The 11,753-nt window shown below is 35.8% G+C and overlaps 1 long non-coding RNA gene and 1 pseudogene across 1 annotated transcript; both read left to right on the top strand.

Annotated features, from left to right (window-relative positions):
- Window positions 1-4,248: 4,248 nt before the first annotated feature.
- LOC111984768 (pentatricopeptide repeat-containing protein GUN1, chloroplastic-like) lies at window positions 4,249-9,407 on the top strand (annotated as a pseudogene).
- A 105-nt stretch (window positions 9,408-9,512) lies between these two features.
- Window positions 9,513-11,477, top strand: LOC136070676 (uncharacterized). The gene is made up of 3 exons (XR_010631911.1): window positions 9,513-9,559; window positions 9,674-9,849; window positions 11,050-11,477. It is a non-coding gene; the product is annotated as an uncharacterized LOC136070676 (long non-coding RNA).
- The last annotated feature ends 276 nt before the right edge of the window (window positions 11,478-11,753 follow it).

Genomic DNA, 11,753 nt, shown 5'->3' with positions numbered 1-11,753 from the left:
CAAACTTAATAAGGAGTGCAACTCTATCTCTCTAACAAGTCTATCTTAAACTCAAACTTAAACGTTGATAATTTATCTTCAAATTTGCGAGGTTAATCATGAACACTATAAAAGTAGTGGGAAACCCCAATATTTTTTAAAAAAAAGTGATTTTAATCACCATACAACTATTATCCATTCCCATACCTCGGTTACATGCCACATTTCCCTTGAGATAAGAAGAAATATATATGTTTAAGCAATATATAAGCCAATACACATCAGGTTGCTTACTTTCATGGAGAGCAGTACTTAAGAATAAGTAGGTTTATAAGTCAAATATATCATATGCATGGTTTGGGAATTGTTTGTGATGCCTCAAGCTTCGCCGTGTAAAACCGAAACCTTTCACTTTTTATTAACCTCTTCAAACTTGTACATTATTATCATTTTTTATAAACAAATCATTTAAAAAAAAAACTATTTAACTTTTTTTAATTAACTACCAAAGTCCAAACTTAACAAGGAGTGAAACTCTATCTCTCTAATAAGTCCATCTTAAACTCAAACTCAAATGTTGATAATTTATTCTCAAATTTGCGAGGTTAATCATGAGCACTATAAAAGCAGTGCAAACCCCATATTTTTTTAAAAAGTGATTTTCATCTCCATACAACTATTACCCATTCCCATACCTTGATTACACGCCACCTTACCCTTCAGATAAGAAGAAATATATATGTTTCAGCAATATATAAGCCAATACGCATCAAGTTGCTTACTTTCATGGAGAGTAGTACTTAAGAATAAGTAATTTTATAAGTCAAATATATCATATGCATGGTTTGAGAATTGTTTGTGATGCCTCAAGCTTTGCATAGTTGTAATATGCACTCAATGATTAAGCTGCGACTTTTTTTTTTTTTTTTTTTTTGATAATGAAACCTGAAAACTATATAGTTTGATGTAATGTAATGTATGCAAAATAAATGAGTGATTGAAATATGTCTTTGATGTTTTAATTTGAATGATATCTGTGACTGTATATGATTTTTTTCATTGTTTAAAGTTTAGACCTATTAAAATTTAAAACTTATTACTTTATGGGTTCGTGTACTTTTTTCTTTTTCTTACATTTCTCTTTTGAATAGTCATATATTTTTTGAATTGTTTCAATAACTTATTCTTTAATTATATATATATTTTTTGGCATTTTGGAAGTTTTAACATCTGAATTTGTGTTAGTTTTTGCAAAAGTTGAACATGTTCAGCAGATTTCAATGACTATAACATGTATTATTCTTTCGAAGGTAATCAATTTTTCTTTTATATTTCTCTATTGTGCAATCATATAAATTTTGTTTTGTTTCAAAAATTTGTAGGAAGTAAATCTTATGATTCTTTTGATGGTAACAGATCTTTCTCTTATATTTCTCTGTTGTGTAGTCATACATACATACATACACACACACACACATACATATATATTATCTATAATTTGTAGGCTTTGAATCTTTTGATTTCTTTCAATAGTTGTAGCCATGAATTATTCTTTTGAATGTAACCCATTTTTCTCTTATATTTCTCTATTATTTAGTCATATATTTATTTTGTTTTGTTTCAATAATTTCTAAGTAGTAAATCATTTTTTTTAAGTCATTGCACGATCAAGCAATAACTTTTTCACAAAATTGTAACACAAATTGATGTTATACAAGAGCAAATTATGCAATTGTGTAATTTTTTAATCAATTTAAGATTTTATAAAATTATTTTAGTTTACCTCACAAATATGTAGGTTCCCATGCATAGTACAGACTAACGACTAGTTAATTATTTAAATATATGTTTATTTAATATTTTAATGATGTATTAATATCCCATTTCTCACCCACAGGTCACAAAATTGTTGATCCAACGATTCCAAACAAGTGCCTTGGTTACCACGTTTTGGCCCGCCGCGCCCAAAAAAAAAAAAAAAAAAAATCATGATTATGGTTTCAAAATGTAATTTAGCCTTCTTTTGGATAGTATTGAAAAGCACTATGTCCGCGTTTCACTGTTTTTTTTTTTTTTTTTTAAGAAGTGCGTTTCATGTGCACTGTGAGTCCCTATGGGTACTGTGCAGAAAAAGATGCTTTTTTAGTAGGTGTGTACTGTTTATAGGACCCCAAGTACTTTATTCAGGGAAAAAAAAAACTTTAAAACTGGGTCTCATAGTATTATTCACACATTTAAGAATTATTTTGTTATAATTTTTTAGTTTTCAGCAAAATAAGTTGTATCCAAACAGATCCTTAATATGTTTAGTAAAATCTACTAATAATACTTTTTTGGTCTAATAATATGATTTTTTTGTTATGAACTTGGTTTAGGTCCAGTGTATCAATGCATTAAACCCAATCAAATAGTGACACGTGTTTAAAAGTAGATATATGTCTTCATCTTAACAAATTCACTACTATTGAAGACTAATGCTAAGCCTGTGTTACTACCAAACGAGTAATAAGAACAAAAAATTATTAATTCAAAAACTACACCAAGTATACCCTAATTGTCCAATAAAAGGCTCGAAAGTCCAAGAACCGAGGCTACCTTGGGGTCTTTATGTGAGACCCACCCCTTGTGGGAGAGTGCAGAACACTGCTATGGATTATATAAGTATTTTCCACTACTGTATTTAACTACTCTTTGCATGGCCCACCCGAATCTCAATCTAAGCCGTCCGATTTTACCAGTAGCAATTTACTCTTTACTCTTCTAGTCCACTCCAATACTCCATGTCTGGTTAACTTCCATTTGGACCCTTCACGCCATCCTAACCATTTATCAAAAAGTGGGACCCAAATAAATCCCAACAAATTATAAATAAATTGAAAAAGAAAGGCGAATATTTCAATGTCTGAATCTAAAAAGCTCAATTCAGCTGAGTCCAAGTCCTACACAGCTGCCACCTGCCACTTCCCAAACTCTCTCTCTTCCTCTTATCTCCAACTCTTAAAAGTAAGTCCGTCTCTAAATCTAAAGTCTCACTCCATATCCAACATGGCTTCTCCATCTCCCACAGCCCCCTTCATCCAAACCCTACCAAAACCCATCTCCAAAATCACATTTTTCCATTAATTTCACTCCAAAAATCTCACCTTTATAGCTTCTTTGTTGGTTGGTGGGTTTTTGTGTGCGTGTGTGTTTGTCTTCAATGGCTTCAACGCCACCACAGTGTTCAATCACAGGGACCAAGCCTTACCAAAATCACCAGTACCAACAAACCCACCACAAAAACCAAAGCCAAACCCATCCCCAAAATCGCCGCTTAAAAAAAAAAAAAAAAAAAAATCATGTTTATGGTTTCAAAATGTAATTTAGCCTTCTTTTGGATAGTATTGAAAAGCACTATGTCTGCGTTTTTTTTTTTTTTTTTTAAGAAGTGCGTTTCATGTGCACTGTGAGTCCCTGTGGGTACTGTGCAGAAAAAGATGCTTTTTTAGTAGGTGTGTACTGTTTATAGGACCCCAAGTACTTTATTCAGGGAAAAAAAAAACTTTAAAACTGGGTTCTCATAGTATTATTCACACATTTAAGAATTATTTTGTTATAATTTTTTAGTTTTCAGCAAAATAAGTTGTATCCAAACAGATCCTTAATATGTTTGGTAAAATCTACTAATAATACTTTTTTGGTCTAATAATATGATTTTTTTGTTATGGACTTGGTTTAGGTCTAGTGTATCAATGCATTAAACCCAATCAAATAGTGACACGTGTTTAAAAGTAGATATATGTCTTCGTCTTAACAAATTCACTACTATTGAAGACTAATGCTAAGCCTGTGTTACTACCAAACGAGTAATAAGAACAAAAAATTATTAATTCAAAAACTACACCAAGTATACCCTAATTGTCCAATAAAAGGCTCGAAAGTCCAAGAACCGAGGCTACCTTGGGGTCTTTATGTGAGACCCACCCCTTGTGGGAGAGTGCAGAACACTGCTATGGATTATATAAGTATTTTCCACTACTGTATTTACCTACTCTTTGCATGGCCCACCCGAATCTCAATCTAAGCCGTCCGATTTTACCAGTAGCAATTTACTCTTTACTCTTCTAGTCCACTCCAATACTCCATGTCTGGTTAACTTCCATTTGGACCCTTCACGCCATCCTAACCATTTATCAAAAAGTGGGACCCAAATAAATCCCAACAAATTATAAATAAATTGAAAAAGAAAGGCGAATATTTCAATGTCTGAATCTAAAAAGCTCAATTCAGCTGAGTCCTAGTCCTACACAGCTGCCACCTGCCACTTCCCAAACTCTCTCTCTTCCTCTTATCTCCAACTCTTAAAAGTAAGTCCGTCTCTAAATCTAAAATCTCACTCCATATCCAACATGGCTTCTCCATCTCCCACAGCCCCCTTCATCCAAACCCTACCAAAACCCATCTCCAAAATCACATTTTTCCATTAATTTCACTCCAAAAATCTCACCTTTATAGCTTCTTTGTTGGTTGGTGGGTTTTTGTGTGCGTGTGTGTTTGTCTTCAATGGCTTCAACGCCACCACAGTGTTCAATCACAGGGACCAAGCCTTACCAAAATCACCAGTACCAACAAACCCACCACAAAAACCAAAGCCAAACCCATCCCCAAAATCGCCGCTACTGGACCAATACCAAAGTCTCTCTCTCAAACCCTTCACCTTTGCCTTTACCCTCACATCGCAATGCACCAAATCCCTGTGCTGCCGCCGCCACCACCACCCAAAACCCCAGCTTTCACTCTCTCTGTACCCCAAAGTCCGAGCTTTCAGCCGACTTCTCGGGCCGCCGATCGACCCGGTTCGTTTCCAAGCTTCACTTGGGTCGGCCCAAAGCCTCATTGGGCTTTCGCCACTCCCCTCTAGCCCAGGAAGCTCTGCTACACTTGATCCAATTAGGTAAGCATGATGTTAAAGGTATTGAGAATGTGTTGCTTAATTTTGAGTCAAAGCTTTGTGGTTCAGATGATTATAATTACTTGCTTAGAGAGTTAGGCAATAGAGGGGAGTGTTCCAAAGCTATTCGTTGTTTCGAATTCGCTGTGAAAAGAGAGAGGAGGAAGAATGAGCAAGGGAAATTAGCTAGCTCTATGATTAGTATTCTTGGTAGGCTAGGAAGAGTTGAACTTGCTAGAGAAGTTTTCGAGACGGCGAGGAATGAGGGGTATGGGAACACTGTTTACGCCTATTCGGCTTTGATTAGTGCGTATGGGCGAAGTGGGTATTGCGATGAGGCTATAAAGGTTTTCGAGTCCATGAAAAGTGTGGGTTTGTTTCCGAATTTGGTTACCTATAATGCTGTGATCGATGCGTGTGGGAAAGGAGGCGTGGAGTTTAAGAGGGTTGTGGAGATTTTTGATGACATGTTGGGAAATGGGGTGCAACCTGATCGGATTACATATAATTCGCTTCTTGCAGTTTGTAGTAGAGGGGGGTTGTGGGAGGCAGCTCGGAATTTGTTTACTGAGATGGTGGATAGAGGGATTGATCAGGATATATTTACTTATAATACTCTTTTGGATGCGGTTTGTAAAGGTGGGCAGATGGATTTGGCGTATGAGATTATGTTGGAGATGCCTATAAAGAACATTTTGCCAAATGTGGTGACTTATAGTACTATGGTTGATGGGCATGCTAAGGCTGGTAGATTGGAAGAGGCATTGGGTTTATTTAATGAAATGAAGTTTTTAGCAATTAGTTTGGACAGGGTTTCGTATAATACTTTACTTTCGATTTATGCAAAGCTTGGTAGGTTTGAGGAGGCTTTGAATGTTTGCAGGGAGATGGAGAGTTGTGGGATTAAGAAGGATGTTGTAACATATAATGCACTTCTGGGTGGGTATGGGAAGCAAGCAAAGTATGATGAAGTTAGAAAAATGTTTGAAGAGATGAAAGCAGATCATGTATTTCCTAATTTGTTAACTTATTCAACATTGATTGATGTGTTCTCAAAAGGTGGTTTGTATAGGGAGGCAATGGAGGTCTTTAGAGAGTTTAAGCAGGCAGGGTTGAAAGCTGATGTTGTTCTTTATAGTGCACTTATCGATTCTCTATGCAAAAATGGTTTGGTGGAATCTGCTGTCTCTTTGCTTGATGAGATGACAAAGGAAGGGATTAGGCCCAATGTTGTCACTTATAATTCCATTATTGATGCTTTTGGTCGGTCTGCAGCTGCAGAATGTCCAGTTGATACTGCTGCTTTAGCTGGTGAGTGGCATATTGAATCTTCATCACCAATGGTTATTGAGGATGCTACTGAATTGGGGGTGGTAAATAGGGAGGATAATCAAATCATGAAGATGTTTGGGCAGCTTGCTGCCGAGAAAGCAGGTCACATAAAGAAAGATAAGAGGGTTAGGCAGGAAATAGTGTGCATCTTGGGAGTCTTTCAGAAGATGCATGAGCTAGAAATTAAGCCGAATGTTGTAACCTTTTCAGCCATATTAAATGCTTGCAGGTATGTTTCTTTATCAGATGCTTTCCATCTTTTATTATATTGAGGGTCTTGTTGCATGAAGATCATTTAAGTCACAAATGCTATACTGGCATGAGTACCCATCTAGAAATTTTTTTTGGTGGTCTTAGTCTTAATCTGTAGGCTCTTATTTTCTGTCTGAGGCTGTACAGCTGTACTCCTTGTGGGAAACGTTTTAATAAGTTACTCCTTGTGGGAGTGATGCTTTACTACTAGGAGCTTTTTGATGCTGTCTCACCCTAGGCATGTCAAATGCTATTGAAAACCTTGGTTTCACATTTCTCTCTTGGCTGATTGAGCTATAAATGAAAACTGTAAGTGGGTCTTGTGACATAGCACTGTTTTTGAATTCAGTATATTGCAGTTTCTAACACAACTAAACTTTTTGATGCAGCAACATGACCTATGATGAAACTTTACAACTAATTGTGATAGTTTAAAGTAGTAATGGATCAAACTTTTGAAAGATTCCTAGGACCTTAGGTTTATGACTTGGAAAAGTTTTTCTTTTGTGATGCAAATAAGAGGTTCATGTGTTAATATCCATATGGATACTTATTAAATAAAAAGTGTTAATATCCATATAGAGTTCCTAATTGTGTACTTACTCAAACTTTCTTGCCAATTTTCAAAGTTGACAAATTTATAATGTACGAGTGTTTTCTGCTAGGTGGGGGAAAAAAAAAATCTCTGCACAAACCCTAGATGTACTATTTGACTTGCATTTTTTGCTCATTTACTACTTGTGAGTCTAGACTCTAGTGAAGAAGCTAATTGAGTGGATGAAGCTGCATGAATATGCCTTCCTTTCAAGAAGGGGAGGGTGAAACCTGTTCCCTTTCTCTATGGGATGCTATTGAGACTTATCTACCCTTCAAAATTATCATTGCCCATGGTTAGGTGGTAATTTGAGAATATATGGTTTAGAGGATAGGGAAAGGCACTTGCTTTTTTTTTTTTGTCTTCTATTAATATAAACTGTATCCGTATATGGTCAATCTCATGTATGTGATTTGGACTCTGGATGCAGTTGGTGTAATTCATTTGAAGATGCCTCATATGTACATGTGTGCTCAGTTAGATCATTCTTGTACAAGGTTGTTCATGCATACAATGACTGATACTTGAATGATCCTAAGTCCTAAAGTGACAATGTTCTTGTTGAATTTTTATAATTAGAAAAAAAGGGCACAACTGGTTGTGCTTGAAGGCAAGCGCCGAAATGTATGGGAGAGTGTTTGGTCTGATTCTTGCTTAGATTTGCATCTGATGTCTTCTGGGGCAACACAGGCAATGGTTCATGCATGGCTGCTCAACATATGCTCTGTTGTGTTTGAAGGCCGTGAATTGCCAAAGCTATTAAGGTATTAATTTGTCCACTATATGCTTATTTATTACTGTTTGGACCATGGTTACAATTAAAGAGTTAAACTGTGTCTTTTGCTCTCTGCCAGCATTTTGACAGGATGGGGCAAACATAGCAAAGTAGTTGGTGATGGCACACTAAGACGGGCTATTGAGGCACTTCTCACTGGCATGGGTGCCCCCTGTTAGTAGCTTTATATTTATATTTTTGTTATGTTATGCAATTATTTGTATCAAAACATACTCTCTTCCAAATAATCAACATAACCCAATGAGGCATGGTTCCCCACACATCAATAGAATGATGGTTACCAAAGTCCCCCCTTCCAGCACTCCATCAACTCCAGCACCCTTTTCGGCAAAATTCAATTCACACTCAAAGACAAAACACCATAGACCATAGATCGTGTGCAATGTCACAATGAAGCAACATACAGTCGACGGTCTCCCCACTGTGCTTACACACTCAACACCAATCAACAAGGCATCTATTCTGCTTCTGAAGATTCTTTATGGTAAGAATTTGTCCCCAAACTGCAGGCCACGTGAAAAAAGCTACCTTAGAAGGAATCTTATCCTTCCAAACGGTTTTACACAAAAGATAGGGGGAGTGACTTGTAATAAGAGCTTCATAGTAGGACTTAACCTCAGATAAACCACTCCTAGTAGGGGTCCTAAACATCTGGTCTTCCTTAGCCCTTGTAACTTTAAAGAAATACAGAAGACAAAGAAATGATTGCAAAATCCCAAACTCCCAATTATTAACAGATCTAGTGAACAAAATATCCCATTGAAGAACCCAAGAATTCCAATTCGTATTTTCTGCCATGAACGCTTCCTTATTTCTGGCTATATGGTACAACATCGGAAAAGCATCCTTCAGGATTGTATCTTCACACCATAAGCCGGAAACGAACTTTGAGACCATCACCCAAACCAAACTTGACATACTGTGAAAGCCTCCCCACCCTTTTTTAATATACTTCCAAAGGGACACACCATATGGTCCCTTAAGCACATAGGAAGTCCAAGCACCCAATATACACCCATACTTCGTAGCCACCACACTTCTCTATAAAGAATTAGTTTCAGTGGCATACCACCAAAGCCAGTTCCCCAACAATGCATTATTAAAATGGGCAGGCTTCGCACAAAGTCTGCTTTTTCTTGGACTACTTGGTGAAATCCATCTTATCAAACAAAGTCTGCTTTTTCTTGGACACTGACATTACACTTCATTAGTTCTATATGTGTTATATAGATGTAGGTATATCATTGTGACACCTCATTCTCTCATAACAATGGTGAAGGGTGAGGTCATGGGTTCAAAATTCATTGTGTGTGTCTCTAACTTACCAATACAAAAATTTGGATTTTTTCATCAGTTATTGAGCCTCCCAAAATTGTGATTTGTCCTTACAACAATATCAAGTATTGTATTGCTCTAGATAAATCAGGTACGTATGGAAATCCTCTTTCCAAGGACACTTCCCATTAAATGTTAGGGATTCATAATCTTTTCATGTTCAAAAACCATTAATTTCAGGCAAGTAGTTTTTTCTTGTTAAATTTCATTTTGTGATCCTTTGATAGATATACTACCATTCTTGCCTAAATCGACATTGGTTGATGTAACTGGACTGACTTGGAAATCTTTCTTTGACACTGTGGCAGAGTTAGGGAAAGAGTTGGAAAACTTTAAAAAGGTAGATTTTCTTACCTGCTCGCTTGATTATGATTTAATTTTTGGTAGATATTTTCATGAATGTGGGTTAAATTGCAAAGTTTATGTCTTTAACATCTATTTTATATGCATTTAGGTATTTCAGCAAGATTTGTCTGTAGTAGTTCATTCAAGCACTTTGGAATCATAGCAGTAATAGGAAGACTTGCACCAGAGGCAGTATCACTCTATTCTGCTACTAAGAATCATATAAACCATTTACTGGGTTCCATTAGGGGTTCCATGCTGTTGCCTTAAAATCAGCAGTATCTGGTATGTAGGACCTATTGTTCTTCACATGATGTATTCTCATGTAGGATTTAATGATAATTGATAATTTATCCATTTCTTACAATATTCTAATCTAATAGTACATTGCTCATTTTGATTGATATTGCGATTTGTGCACGTTTGAACTATGGAAGGATTGTTGTGTTGCTCAAGTAGAACAAACAGTCTAAATAGACCCTTGGCAGAAAGATATTGGAAATGAATATCGGTGTCAAATTTACTGCCTTTTGTCCTCATAACACAGTTCAAGTGAAAGAATGCATGAACTTGATAAATGGAAGGTATAATGCATAAATCTTGTGTGAGTAGGTAATTTGCACTTCTCCACATGAGGCAGAAAGTTGAACTGCTCTAGTTGTGTTTAATTACCAGAAAAGTAAGATTTTGAGTCTACTGAAACTTATCTTTCACATTGTCTTGGATTTCAAGGATGGAAACACTCTCCTCAACAGCTGAATTAAGCCAATCATATTGGCATCATTTGAGTGGAGATTTAATAGTGCGTGTAGTAAATATATAAGATTTTCTTTTCCTTTATTTTCTCTGCCTCTCTCTCTGCTTATTGCCTTGTACCATCTTACCTAAATAATAGACATAGCATTAGATGGGGAATCAGGATGTTAACCGCACTTAATTGCCAATTGGACAATAATAAATTAATAATATTTTGATCTTTGCATACAGTTTCATATTATGATAATCTTATATCTACAGTTTTTCACTCTTGCACCCTAGTACCACTCGATATGGTCCAGGTCAGGCAAGGAATTAATTTAGTTGGTTTTGTAGTGGAGACCGCTAATAAACTGAAGCTAGTGTTGACCTGAACTATTTGTAATGCCAAGAGCCTTGTAGCTCCACAAGCACTTCCTGGTATTTCTCATGGAGATGTTTAGCATTCCAATCCTCACTCTCCCAACTATTGAATTGTCAAAATGTGCATAACATCTATTGTATCTAAATTCTGCCTCAATTAAAAGCTGCTTGTTTAAGAAGCCTCACTGTGATGATTGAAATACCATGACTAGGGAAAATTGTACTTCAGAGTTGCATCCTTGGCACAACCTTTGAAGGAATCATTGCTTTTTATGTTATTGATAGGGAAAAGCATAAAGGTAATTTGCCAATTTAGTGTATTGGTTTTCATTATAATTACTTATAGTGCTTTTGTTTCACTTGTAGATTTCGGAGTTATCCACCTCAAATTATGTTGAAAAATGCACAATATGACAGTTTGGTGCTTCTTAGAAGAAAACTGAAAGGTTCTGATGCAGGAGATTTGTCAACATCTCATGCATGAGCTGAAATTATTAGGCAGCAGTTGCAACGAGATGGAAAAGGATCATTTTTGTTTAAAATGGATTCATTTCATATTTCATATTAAATTTTATGAATTTAAAGTTGTAAAAACTCTCAAGTCATTGTAAATTTTAAATAACGTGACAGTCAGTACACTATTCGATTTAGAAAATAAAATATGAAATGTGAAATGGATGGAATTGAAAGGATCTTATTCCCCAAGGGATGAAATTGGTACCCATGGAAGGAGAATTGATGTGTATTCTATTGTATTGAGCATAATAATATATATATAGTGAGAGGTCTATGCATATGGACATAGAATCTTGGGATTGCTAGAACTCAACTAGTATTTACTAACACTAGAGTACAATGGGTTTAAGCCCACATGTGGACTTGGGCCAATATAACTATGAGATGTACAATCAAACAGTAACCAAAAGCCCCATTCTCTCTCTTTTTATTTCTTAGAAATTTCTTTCTTGCCATATGTTGATGTGGGCATATTTTAAAGGTCACTAAGCATCATTTACAATTGAATTTAATGAAAAAGTAGCACATAGTTGTTTTAGATTCTATTCCCATCT

Source organism: Quercus suber, unplaced genomic scaffold, assembly GCF_002906115.3.
Source record: "Quercus suber isolate HL8 unplaced genomic scaffold, Cork oak 2.0 scaffold_14, whole genome shotgun sequence".
NCBI lineage: Eukaryota > Viridiplantae > Streptophyta > Magnoliopsida > Fagales > Fagaceae > Quercus > Quercus suber.
Note: the sequence above shows the minus strand (reverse complement) of the source record. Positions and strands in the feature narration are given on the sequence as shown.